This window comes from Meriones unguiculatus, chromosome 19 (genome assembly GCF_030254825.1).
Source record: "Meriones unguiculatus strain TT.TT164.6M chromosome 19, Bangor_MerUng_6.1, whole genome shotgun sequence".
Classification (NCBI taxonomy): Eukaryota; Metazoa; Chordata; class Mammalia; order Rodentia; family Muridae; genus Meriones; species Meriones unguiculatus.
This window is the reverse complement of record NC_083366.1, coordinates 51,445,837-51,456,524: the sequence shown is the minus strand read 5'-3', so window position 1 is coordinate 51,456,524 and position 10,688 is coordinate 51,445,837. Positions and strand designations below refer to the sequence as shown.

Genomic DNA, 10,688 nt, shown 5'->3' with positions numbered 1-10,688 from the left:
GCAATGGATGATGGGACTTAGACTTACAGCCCTGGGCAATTCAGGGTTTGTGACTCAGAGCACCCAGTGTAGCCTCAGCAAAGGTCATCTGTGTTTTCCAGGCCCCAGGCAGGGGGAAAGACCCTGCCCTCCAGCTAGCCCTGACTGACTTCCTTCCACAGATTCATCCAGACTCCACACAGAGACATTCCTGTACATCAGCTCCATTCAGACCTTAAACACAGGCATGAGGAGAGGGCTCCCTCCAGCTACTCTCAGCATCAGGGAGGGTATGCTGCCCGCTGGGGGGCATTAACAGACTTCTGAAAATACAACTTGACACGTACAGCTCATGTCCCGGACATTAGTGGCCTTGAGCGTCAGGCCTCTAGGTCAAGGCCAACAGGTTAAGGGCATAGCATTTCCAGACCACAGAGAGACTTAACTTAAGAGTCCAGTGGCCTGTGCTGGACCATGTCCACTCACATTAACATGACTGCACTAGGAATGGGGTGCAGGGTTGCACAGGTGTTGAAGGTTGGGCTGATGCGTGTTACCAGCCCTCAAGATCTGGTTACACCTATCTTTGTTTTTTAAACCCGCCTAAGACATACCTGATTGGTTGATTAAACGGCCTATACCTGGGCAGGGCAGAACGAGGTAGGTGTGCGTAAGGTTCCTGGGCTTGGAGAGGACAGGAGAATCCTGGGATGCAAACAGTCAGGAAGAGAACACCAGGTTGGTTAGTGTGGAGAAAAAGAAATCACATGGGCTGAGAGAAAGGACTAATGGCATGAAAAGGCCCAGGTGAAAAATACAAGCAAGGGATTATGAATGGAAAGTAGACGAGATGAGGAAGATTAAGGTGGATGGCATTAGATGGGGGCTGGGAGATGGATGTGAGGTTATTGAGCCAGCGTAGGTAAAATATCTGCCTGGCCCAAGGTAAATAAGGCAATTGTAAAATCTAACCAGTGTCTGTGTCTTATTATGTGTGATAGTGGGTTAAATAACACTGTTGTGATAATCTTAGGACTAATAATAAACACTGTATAGTTCAACACTCTTTTTTTTTTATTTACAACAACACACAGGCACATCCTCACGTCACTAAGCTATCTGCCCAGTTCCATCTACAGTGCTGTTGTTTCATTGTCTTGTGTCTTTCCTGAAACAGTTTTTATTTGTTGTATTAGCGTTGTGTAGGTCAGAGGACAACTTTTGGGAGCTGGCTCTCTCTTGTCTTGGGTTCTGGGAATCACATTTGGGTCACCAAGCATGAACAGCAAGTACTTTCTGCCCACTCTGTTTGCCCCTTTAGATGAGGCTTGTCTGTGAAACCTAGCTGGTCTGAGACTCACTATGGAGACAGGGCTGGCCTCAAGTTTGTAACTGTCCCTCTGCCTCTGCCTCCCAAGTGCTGCAGCTGAGTGTGCTGTCACTCCCAACTTATGGATTTATATCTTTGAGTGTCATCCAATTCTGTTCTTGCATTCTGAAGTGGCTTATGATCACCCCTGCCCCAGGAAGTGTCTCTATATATAATTAGTTGATACCTGGCCTCCTCCTCCTCCTCCTCCAGGCTGCTCCCAACTGACACATATCAAAATCTCAAATAGGGAGTGTGAGCTAGCTCCTCACTTAGCTGTTTCTGTGTCATTGGAAGATGGACCCGTAGCCAGATTCACCTGAAAGCCACCATGCCAGGACCATTCAGAGGTGGTAAGACAGACAGCTCAATCTCGACAATGATTGGAGCACAGCTGTGTAATGAATTTTCTGTAGCTTCCTCCTGGCTTTGGAAGAATGGGTTGCTGAATTCAGTCTCGGGATAACCCTTTTTTTTTTTTTTTTTTTTTTATCCAATGAAATGAAAATGTTTGTCATATTGGTCAACTTATAAGATTTGAATAGATTTTTTAGAAAGGCATGCTTACTTTCATTGTGACAATTTTCATATTCAAAAGGAATAACAGTTGATGTTATTCAAGGCTGGTGGGTGATTCTGTAGTTTACTGATAAATGAGCAAAAGAGCTCACAGCCCTCGTCCAGATGTTATTTCCCAGGGACCAGGAGAAATGAGGCTTTGTGAGGAACCTGCTGCCTGGCATCGAATCCCCAGTAACTTCCTCACTGTGACTCTCTACATAGTCAGAGTGTTTGTTTGTTTGTTTGTTTGAGATAGTCTCACTACGTAATGCTGGCTGGCCTGGAACAATCTCTGTAGACCAGGCTCGCTTCAAACTCACAAAGATACACCTGGCTCTGCCTCCTGAGTGCTAGGACCAAAGGCACAGGACACAGCACCTAGCTATGACATGTTCTTATTTTAATTTAAATTTATTTATTTATTTAAAATAGTATTTTATGCATATGAGTATTTTGTCTCCATGTATGACTGTGTGCCACATGAGTTCCCAGGGCCTATGGTGGACACAAGAAGCATCTGATCACCAGGATCTGGAGTTACAGACAGCTGTGAGCCACCACGTGGGTCCTCTGGAAGAACAGCCAGTGCTCTTAACACTGAGCCATCTTTCCAGCCCTGACTTAACTGTTTTTTTATAAGGTGATTTAGAAGGTCTTGAAAAGGCTTATCTATTTTTTAAGACTAAAAAATCTAAATTACAACATTTAAAAATATTTTCAAGAAGTCTAGGCTCACTGGGGATATGTCTATAAACCCCTGAGAATTCTGAGAAGCCTGACACAGTTTGTTTCTGCAGAAACAATTCCGAACTCCATCTGTTCCTCCCAGGTTTTGGAAAGTCCCACAAAAACGCCAGATTGATCCACCAGCCTCGATGGCATGATTATGCTAGCAAATCTGTTGTAATTACTGATTACAAACCTCAACTGAAGGAGCTTAATTTTTGGAGAATATGTTTAACATTTAAAGGATTATGAAGAACATTGTCTTCACCTTCTTGCCATTAACAATCGGCTACCCTTGGCTACAAAACATTACGATCACATTAAAGAGAATCAGAAACAGGAAAGGATCAGTGTGGAGGTGAATAAAAATCCAGGTTAAACTACCTGCAAGTAGGCAAAGGGACTTCTGGAGCTGTTCAAAGTCCACCAGGTCCACTTTGTGTCCACGTGGGTATGAGGTGGAGATGATCCTCCCCAGAGACCATGACAGCTTCCCAAAGTAGGGGCAGACCTTCCAAGAGCACTGCACCAGAATGAAGGTGGAAAGAAATGTCGTTTTTCCTCAGAGAGAAACATGCTCTTTAAACTTGCACTAGGCAGGCAGAAGGTGACCTGGGTTGGGAAGAAGGGGCAGCCTATATGAGGGTATGTCAGAGACCACACAGGCTCTCTAGGCTATGCCTACAGGACCACCGAGCACCCAAGCTTCATCCCACCACACACCACTTGCCTTCAAGGTGGAACTTTCTTTGTTTCCTTTTGTTACTGTTTTTCTTGACGTGAAGGAGTAACATTGTATTATAAGGTAGACTTTGTTTTGGAAGGTTTTGTTTAGCCATAGCTAAAGTAAAGCTTCCGTGGTGGCTATTTTTGATTGTCAACTTGACTGTGTCTGGATTGAGCTACAATCCAGAAATGGAGAGCACACCTGTGAGAGATGTTTTTGCTTGGTTTGAAGAGGGTGAATCCACTTCTAGTCTGGACCTTTGAGGTAGAAGACATATCTTTGATTCAGATCTCCAGGCAGAAAGACAGGCAGGAAGATGTCTTTAATTCAGCTCTTTGGGCAGGAGGACACAGCTTTAATCTGGGCCACAGCTTCTGCTGGAAATCTATCTAAAGACATAGAAAAAGGAAATTTTGCTCTTTGCCTGCTTGCTCTTGCCTTGCTAGCAAGTTCATCCTTTCACTGGCATTAGAGCCTACCTCTTCAGAATTCCAGTGTCCACTGAAGACCAACTGAGACATCCAGCCTTGTGGACTGAGCAACTTCTGGATTCCTGGACTTTCCATTGGACTTCTTGAGCTTTCCCTTCATAGCCTGCCATTGTTCGATTATCTAGATCACAGCCTGTGAGTGATTCTAATAAATCCCCTTTATATATAGGAAAAGAGATTCATTCTGCTACTCTAGAGAGTGCTGATTAATAAAGCTCCTGAGAGTGTTTAAGCTCTTAGACAGAGCAATAGTGTTAACGCCTTTTCAACTGCAATGGGCTGATGGCAACATCACCTCAGTGTAAGTCAGGACTCTCTCCCTCCACACCTGCTGTCACATCAACTAGGAACACTGGCTTGATAACAAGAGAGGAAGGCTGGAAGAGCTGCATGTCCCAAACCTTTCTTAAGAAAGTCTCTGGAAAAATCCAAAGACAAGAGAAGAGAGAATCAAAGAACAATAGAGGACATTTTAACCTCTAACCTCCATAGCTAAGACAAATAGTAAACAGTTTAAATCATATCTGAGTAAATACAAAAGGCCATGCTAATCAGTCGCTCTCTTCAGTTCTCTCTACCAAATTCACCATGTTCAGGCTTCAGCAAGGTTAGAAATACTTCAGTAATGCACATTACTGAGCATTACTGCATCCGACCAAGGCTCACATACATCAGAATGTTGGAAATATTAGACCAGTGTCTTAAAATCACTCTCATTATCAGACATAGTGGTTGGTGCACGTCTGCAATCCCGGTACTTCAAAATTAGAGACAGGAGAATCTGGAATTCAAGGCCATCCTCAGATACAAGTGACAAGCATTAAGAAAAAAATCAACATCAAAATATAAAATAATTATCATTCATATGCTAATAGAGAAAGTGTGTAATATAAGGATGCATGCTCAGAGACATGGGACTCAAAGAAATGAGCAAATAATGCAAATGAAAAACACAGTAGGAGAATGAAAATGCCTTTTATGGGTTTATGGCATGACTGGATATAGTGAAAGAAATAAATTAAGAAGAAGAAGTGAGCTTGAAGACATGTCAACAGAAACTCCCAAAACTGAAAAGCAAAACAAATAACAAAAACAGAATGCAAAAGCAGAATACAGGCTGGTAAGATGGCTCAGAGGTTAAGAGCACTTGCTGCTCTTGCAGAGGACCTGAGTTAAGTTCCCACATGGTGGCTCACAACCATCTGTAACTCCAGTGCCAGAAGATCCAATGTCCTCTTCTGACCTCCAAGAGCACTGCACATACATGGTACACAGACATATATGCAGCCAAAACACTCATACACACATGAAAATGAAGTAAACAAATTTAAAACAATTTGAAAGCAGAATATAAACATCCAAAATTGAAGAATAATTTTATAGGGAGAACATATGTTAATAGGAATGCTAATGCAGAAGAAAAGAAGGAAATCTGGGAAGTAAACATGGCAAAGAATTTTCCAGAATTAGTAACATACAACAAATCTTACCAATTCTAAAAGCTCAGAGAAGAATATGCAAATAAATACTGGAAAAAAAAAAACCCTATACACTTGGACATGCCAGTAAAACTACAAGAATTTGAAACCAAAGAAAGGATCCAGGAAGAAACCAGGAGACTGAAAGAAAATCTCCCTCCTAACACCCCCCCCCCCAGGTTTCTTAACCTTACTGTAGAGGAACAAGGGTAAGAATTACATCAGCAAAATAAATAAATAATGACAAATTCTGGTGGGGGTGGGGGAAGGGGAGCTCTTATTCACTGTTGATGGATAACAACAGTGAAAACTGGTGCAGCTACTATAGAAATCAGCCTGAGGTGTTTTTCAAAAAGCTAACAATAGAACTATCATGTGATCAGGCCCTACCATTCTTGTGCATATACCCAAAGGACTCTATATCCTACTACATAGGTACTTTCACATCCATGTTCATTGCTGCTCTGTTCACAACAGTTAGGAAATGGAATCCTCACAGATGTTCATCAGTTGATAATGGAAGATGACAATGTGGTACATAGACACAATGCAATTTTATTCAGCTGTTAAAAATGAGATTATTATGTTTACTGGAAATGTATAAGACTGGAAAATATTATGCTAAATGAGGTAAACCAGGTCCAGAAAAACAAATATCGGAGTGTGTGTATTGTCCAGGAAGCTAGAAAGTTTCCATTAAAAGGGTGGTAGTGGTGGTGAAAGGAATATTGGGAGAGGGGGATATTAAAACACATGATATGAAAGCAGGAGGAATATTGGAGTTGAAAGGTCTAAGTACGGATAGAGATGGAGGAGTAAGGAAGGGAAAGGGTACAGAAAAGTGTTAACTCAAACTAAAGATACATGAAAAAGCCAGACAGAAACTATATGCGTTAGTTTTTGTCAACTTGGCACAATTTTGGAAGAGGAAACCTAAGCGGAAGACTTGCCTCCATCAGAATGACATTTGGGCCATGTCTCTGGGACATTTTGTTGATTAACTATTGATGAGAAAGCCCAGTCTGCTGTAGGAAGCGTGCCCCTCAGCAGATGACCCTAGGTCGTATGAGGAAGCAGTGGGATCCAGACATGAAAACTGACATCACAACAGGAGGGAGACTTGCTGGAAAGGAAGCAGGGGTGCTTTGGGAGAGGATTAAGAGATGACGATAAAGTGGGGGGTGGGATCAAAACATACTCTGTACATATGAAATTGTGAAACATCACATAGATTAAAAAAAAAAAGAATTACATAAGATTTCTCTCCAGATACCATGCAAACAAGCAAAGAAAAAAAAGTAGAACTATTTGTGTTGGTGCATGCCTTTAATCACAGCACTCAAGACCGAGTCAGACAGATTTTTGTAAATTGGAAGCCAGCTCGCTGTGCACAACAATTTCCAGGCCAGCCAGAGAAACCCCGTCTCAAAAACAGAAGAAGGGAAACAAAAATATTCCCTATGCTGGAATTATGTAGCCAGTACAATTATTATCCTTTACTGGGTGTGGCTCAGTAGTGGAGCACTTGATGCATTGGATTTGATCCCCAAAATGAACAAAGAGACAGCAGCCAACCCAAACAGCATGATTCAAAAAGGAGCAGAAAAGTCTAAGAAGACTTTCTCCACAGAAGATACAGAAGTGGCCAATAAACCTATGAAAACATACTCAGCAATGCTAATCATGAAGAAAATGCAAATCAAAGCCACAATTATATCCCACCCACACCTATAAGGAGGGTGGATACACACACACACACACACACACACACACACACACAGAGCAAGTGAGGGATGTTGGGAACAATGTGAATAAATGAACCCTTATTCGCTGGTGATGGTAACATAAAACAGTACAGCTACCACGGAGGGCCGTGTGGTAGATTAGTTCCTCAAAAACTGCAAAGCACGTTTAAAAGCAAACCTCCCCATGGTCTTCCTGAGGGTACCTCCGGGAGGCCACTCTGCCAGCCATCACCCTCCTGTGTGGTGCTCTGAATCAAGCCCTTCCTGAAGCTTTGACATCAGAGACGACATGTCTACCAGAGACTTGGTGCCATTGCTCAGGCTAGGTAGCAAGGTCTGCACACTGGAGTGTGTCTGAACCAAGCACAGTTTAAACTTCTCTTCAACATTTCCAAGCCAGAATCCGGGCTTTAGGACCTCATACATGCTACATCCTCAGAAGTGTGCTTTACAGTGCCCCCACAGTGATGAAATAGAGATGTGTTTTCCAGAATGACCCTTGTTGTTAAGTAACACAGAACTGTGGTTGATCTTTTGACTGAGGACATGTTACAACTGGTTGTGCCTATAACGTATATAAGAAGTATTTTCTTGCCTCTTTTGGCATGTGTGTTTACTTGCATGTGGATACATACACATCTTTGGCCATTCTTCACCTTATATGTTGAGGCAGGGGTGAGTCACATCCTTCGCCTGAGTGGAACCATGTGGCAACATATTTCTGAGACTGCTTTTCTCTCTCCTGATCACTTTGTTGCTTAGGCCACCTTTGCTTCCCTAGCCTGCCAATCTTGCTCTTTTTAGGGACTGCTTCAGGGTAGAGTCTGTGATTTTCTATCAAATGCTTGTTAAAATTCCTTTCTTCTAAAAGTGGGGAAGACCCTAGAACTCATTGGTACAGGAGACAGCTTCCTGAACAGAACACCAACAGCACAGGCTCTAAGAGCAACAATCAATAAATGGGACCTCATCAAACTGAAAAGCTTCTGTAAAGCAAAGGACACCGTCATCAAAACAAAACGACTGCCTACAGACTGGGAAAGAATCTTCACCAACCCTCTATCTGATGGAGGGCTAATATCCAGTATATATAAAGAACTAAAGAAGCTGAAAAGCAGCAAACCAAGTAATCCAATTAAAAAAATGGGGAACAGATCTAAACAGAGAACTCTCTGTAGAGGAATATCAAATGGCAGAAAAACACTTAAAGAAATGCTCAACATCATTAGCCATCAGGGAAAAGCAAATCAAAACGACTCTGAGATTTCACCTTACACCCATCAGAATGGCCAAGATCAAAAACTCAAGTGACAACACATGCTAGAGAGGTTGTGGAGAAAGGGGAACCCTCCTCCACTGCTGGTGGGAATGTAAACTTGTACAACCACTCTGGAAATCAATCTGGCATTTTCTCAGACAACTAGGAATAGCACTTCCTCAAGACATACCACTCCTAGGCATATATCCAAAAGAGGCTCAAGTACACAGTAAGGGCATTTGCTCTACCATGTTCGGAGCAGCTTTATTTGTAATAGGCAGAAGCTGGAAACAGCCCAGATGCCCCTCAACTGAAGAATGGATGCAGAAATTGTGGTACATCTACACAATGGAATATTATTCAGCAATGAAAAATAAGGAAATCATGAAATTTGCAGGTAAATGGTGGGACCTGGAAAGGATCATCCTGAGGGAGCTGTCCCAGAAGCAGAAAGACACACATGGTATATACTCACTCATACAGACATATAACATAGGATAAACCTACTAAAATCTGTACATCTAAAGAAACTAATCAAGAGAGAGGACCCTGACTAAAATTCTCAATCCCCATCCTGAAAGGCAAAGAAGATGGACACCAGAAGAAGAAGAAAACAGGAAACAAGTTAGGAACCTGCCACAGAGGGCCTCTGAAATGCTCTGCCCTGCAGACTATCAAAGCAGATGCGGAGACTTATGGCCAACTGTTGGGCAGAGTGCATGGAATCTTATGTGAGAAGTGGGAAGTAGTAAGATCTGGAGAGGACAGGAACTCCACAAAGAGAGCAACAGAACCAGAAAATTTGAACACAGGGGTCTTCCCAGAGACTCATACTGCAACCAAGCATGGAGATAACCTAGAACACCTGCACAGAGGTAGCCCATGGCAGTTCAGTATCCAAGTGGGTTACATAGTAATGGGAAGAGGGACTGCCTCTGACATAAACTGATTGGCCTACTCTTTGATCACCTCCCCCTGAGGTGGGAGCAGCCTTACCAGGCCACAGAAGATGACAATGCAGCCACTCCTGATGAGATCTGATAGACTAAGATCAGAAGGAAGGAGAGGAGGACCTCCCCTATCAGTGGACTTGGGGAGGGGCATGCATGAAGAAGGGAGAGGGAAGGTGGGATCAGGAGGGGAGGAGGGAGGGGCTTATGGGGGGATACAAAGTGAATAAAGTGTAATTAATAAAAATAAAATAAAATAAAATAAAATAAAATACAACCTCTCCTGAAAAAAAAATCCTTTCTTCTATTAAATGGATGCATGAGCCCTCTCACCTCTTCCACCCCTTTCCTTTCTCAGTTCTTACAAAATATTTCTCTGTGGTCTGTCTTTTGTCTGGTGTGTGTGCCTGTGTACCTGTGTCTGTGTACATGCGTGCATCCAGAGGCCAGAGGAGGACATGGGGTATATTTCTCTATTTCTCGCCACCATAGTCCCTTGAGTCGGGATCTCTCACTGAGCATGAAGCTTGCCACTTCGGCCAGGATAGCCGCTGAGCTCCCAGGGCCTGTCCGTCCCTGCCCCTGAATTCTGGGGTTACAAGCATGTACAGCAACACCTGGCTTTATTTTACCCCCTTCAAGACAGCGTTTCTCTGTGTAGCCTTGGTTGTTCTGGACTCGCTTTGTAGACCAGGCTGACCTTGAACTCAAAGCGATCTGCCTCTGCCCCCCTGAGTGCTGGGATTACAGGTGTGCACCACCACACCAGACCGTTTTTTTAGAGAATAACTCTTATCTTTGTCAATTTAATATATGTCAACAATGTATCTTACTCATCCACCCCACTTTTCCTTCCCACTCCCCTAATACCCCTACATGTACTCCCCCTCACACTCACTTCAGGCCCTTGCCTTTTTTATCTTTTAACCCAGAGTGCAGTCAGTACTGCCTGCTGGAATGCTGACTGATGGTTTTGTGCAAGTGACTCCCGAAGCTGTGACATCACAGTGTCACAACCATGTCATGCCCAAGAGACAGCACTTTTCCCCATCCTCCAGCTCTTACATTCTTTTGGTCCTCTTTTCCTGATACTGCTTGAGCCTCAGTGGGGACTAATACAGATATTCCCTTTAGAGCGGAGCACTCAAAAGCTATTTATTCTCAATGCTTTGACCAGTCCTAAGCCAGCACTCACCGCTGACCTTGCAGAGAGAAACAAGGCTGAGGCAGCAGAAACACAGATTTAGATGGCAGTTTGACAGCAAGACAACAGCAGTACCCCCTGAGGTCTCTGACCACTGCAGCCATGGGCATTTGACTAAGTTTACAGTACCAGGGACGAATTCTCTCCTGAGGAGTAGGCCTCAAATCCAAATCAAAAGTCATCCCCAAAACGTGCATTCC

At 43.3% G+C, this 10,688-nt stretch overlaps 1 long non-coding RNA gene across 1 annotated transcript in view; it reads right to left on the bottom strand.

Moving 5' to 3' along the window:
- Positions 1 to 593: 593 nt before the first annotated feature.
- The window catches only part of LOC132649168 (uncharacterized), a 28,412-nt gene continuing 18,317 nt past the window's right edge, over positions 594 to 10,688 (bottom strand). Inside the window, exons 2-4 of the long non-coding RNA XR_009587605.1 lie at positions 3,564 to 3,751; positions 3,020 to 3,158; positions 594 to 684 (exon numbers count right to left, since the gene is read on the bottom strand). This is a non-coding gene — a long non-coding RNA (uncharacterized LOC132649168). The remainder of the gene's footprint in view (positions 685 to 3,019; positions 3,159 to 3,563; positions 3,752 to 10,688) is intronic.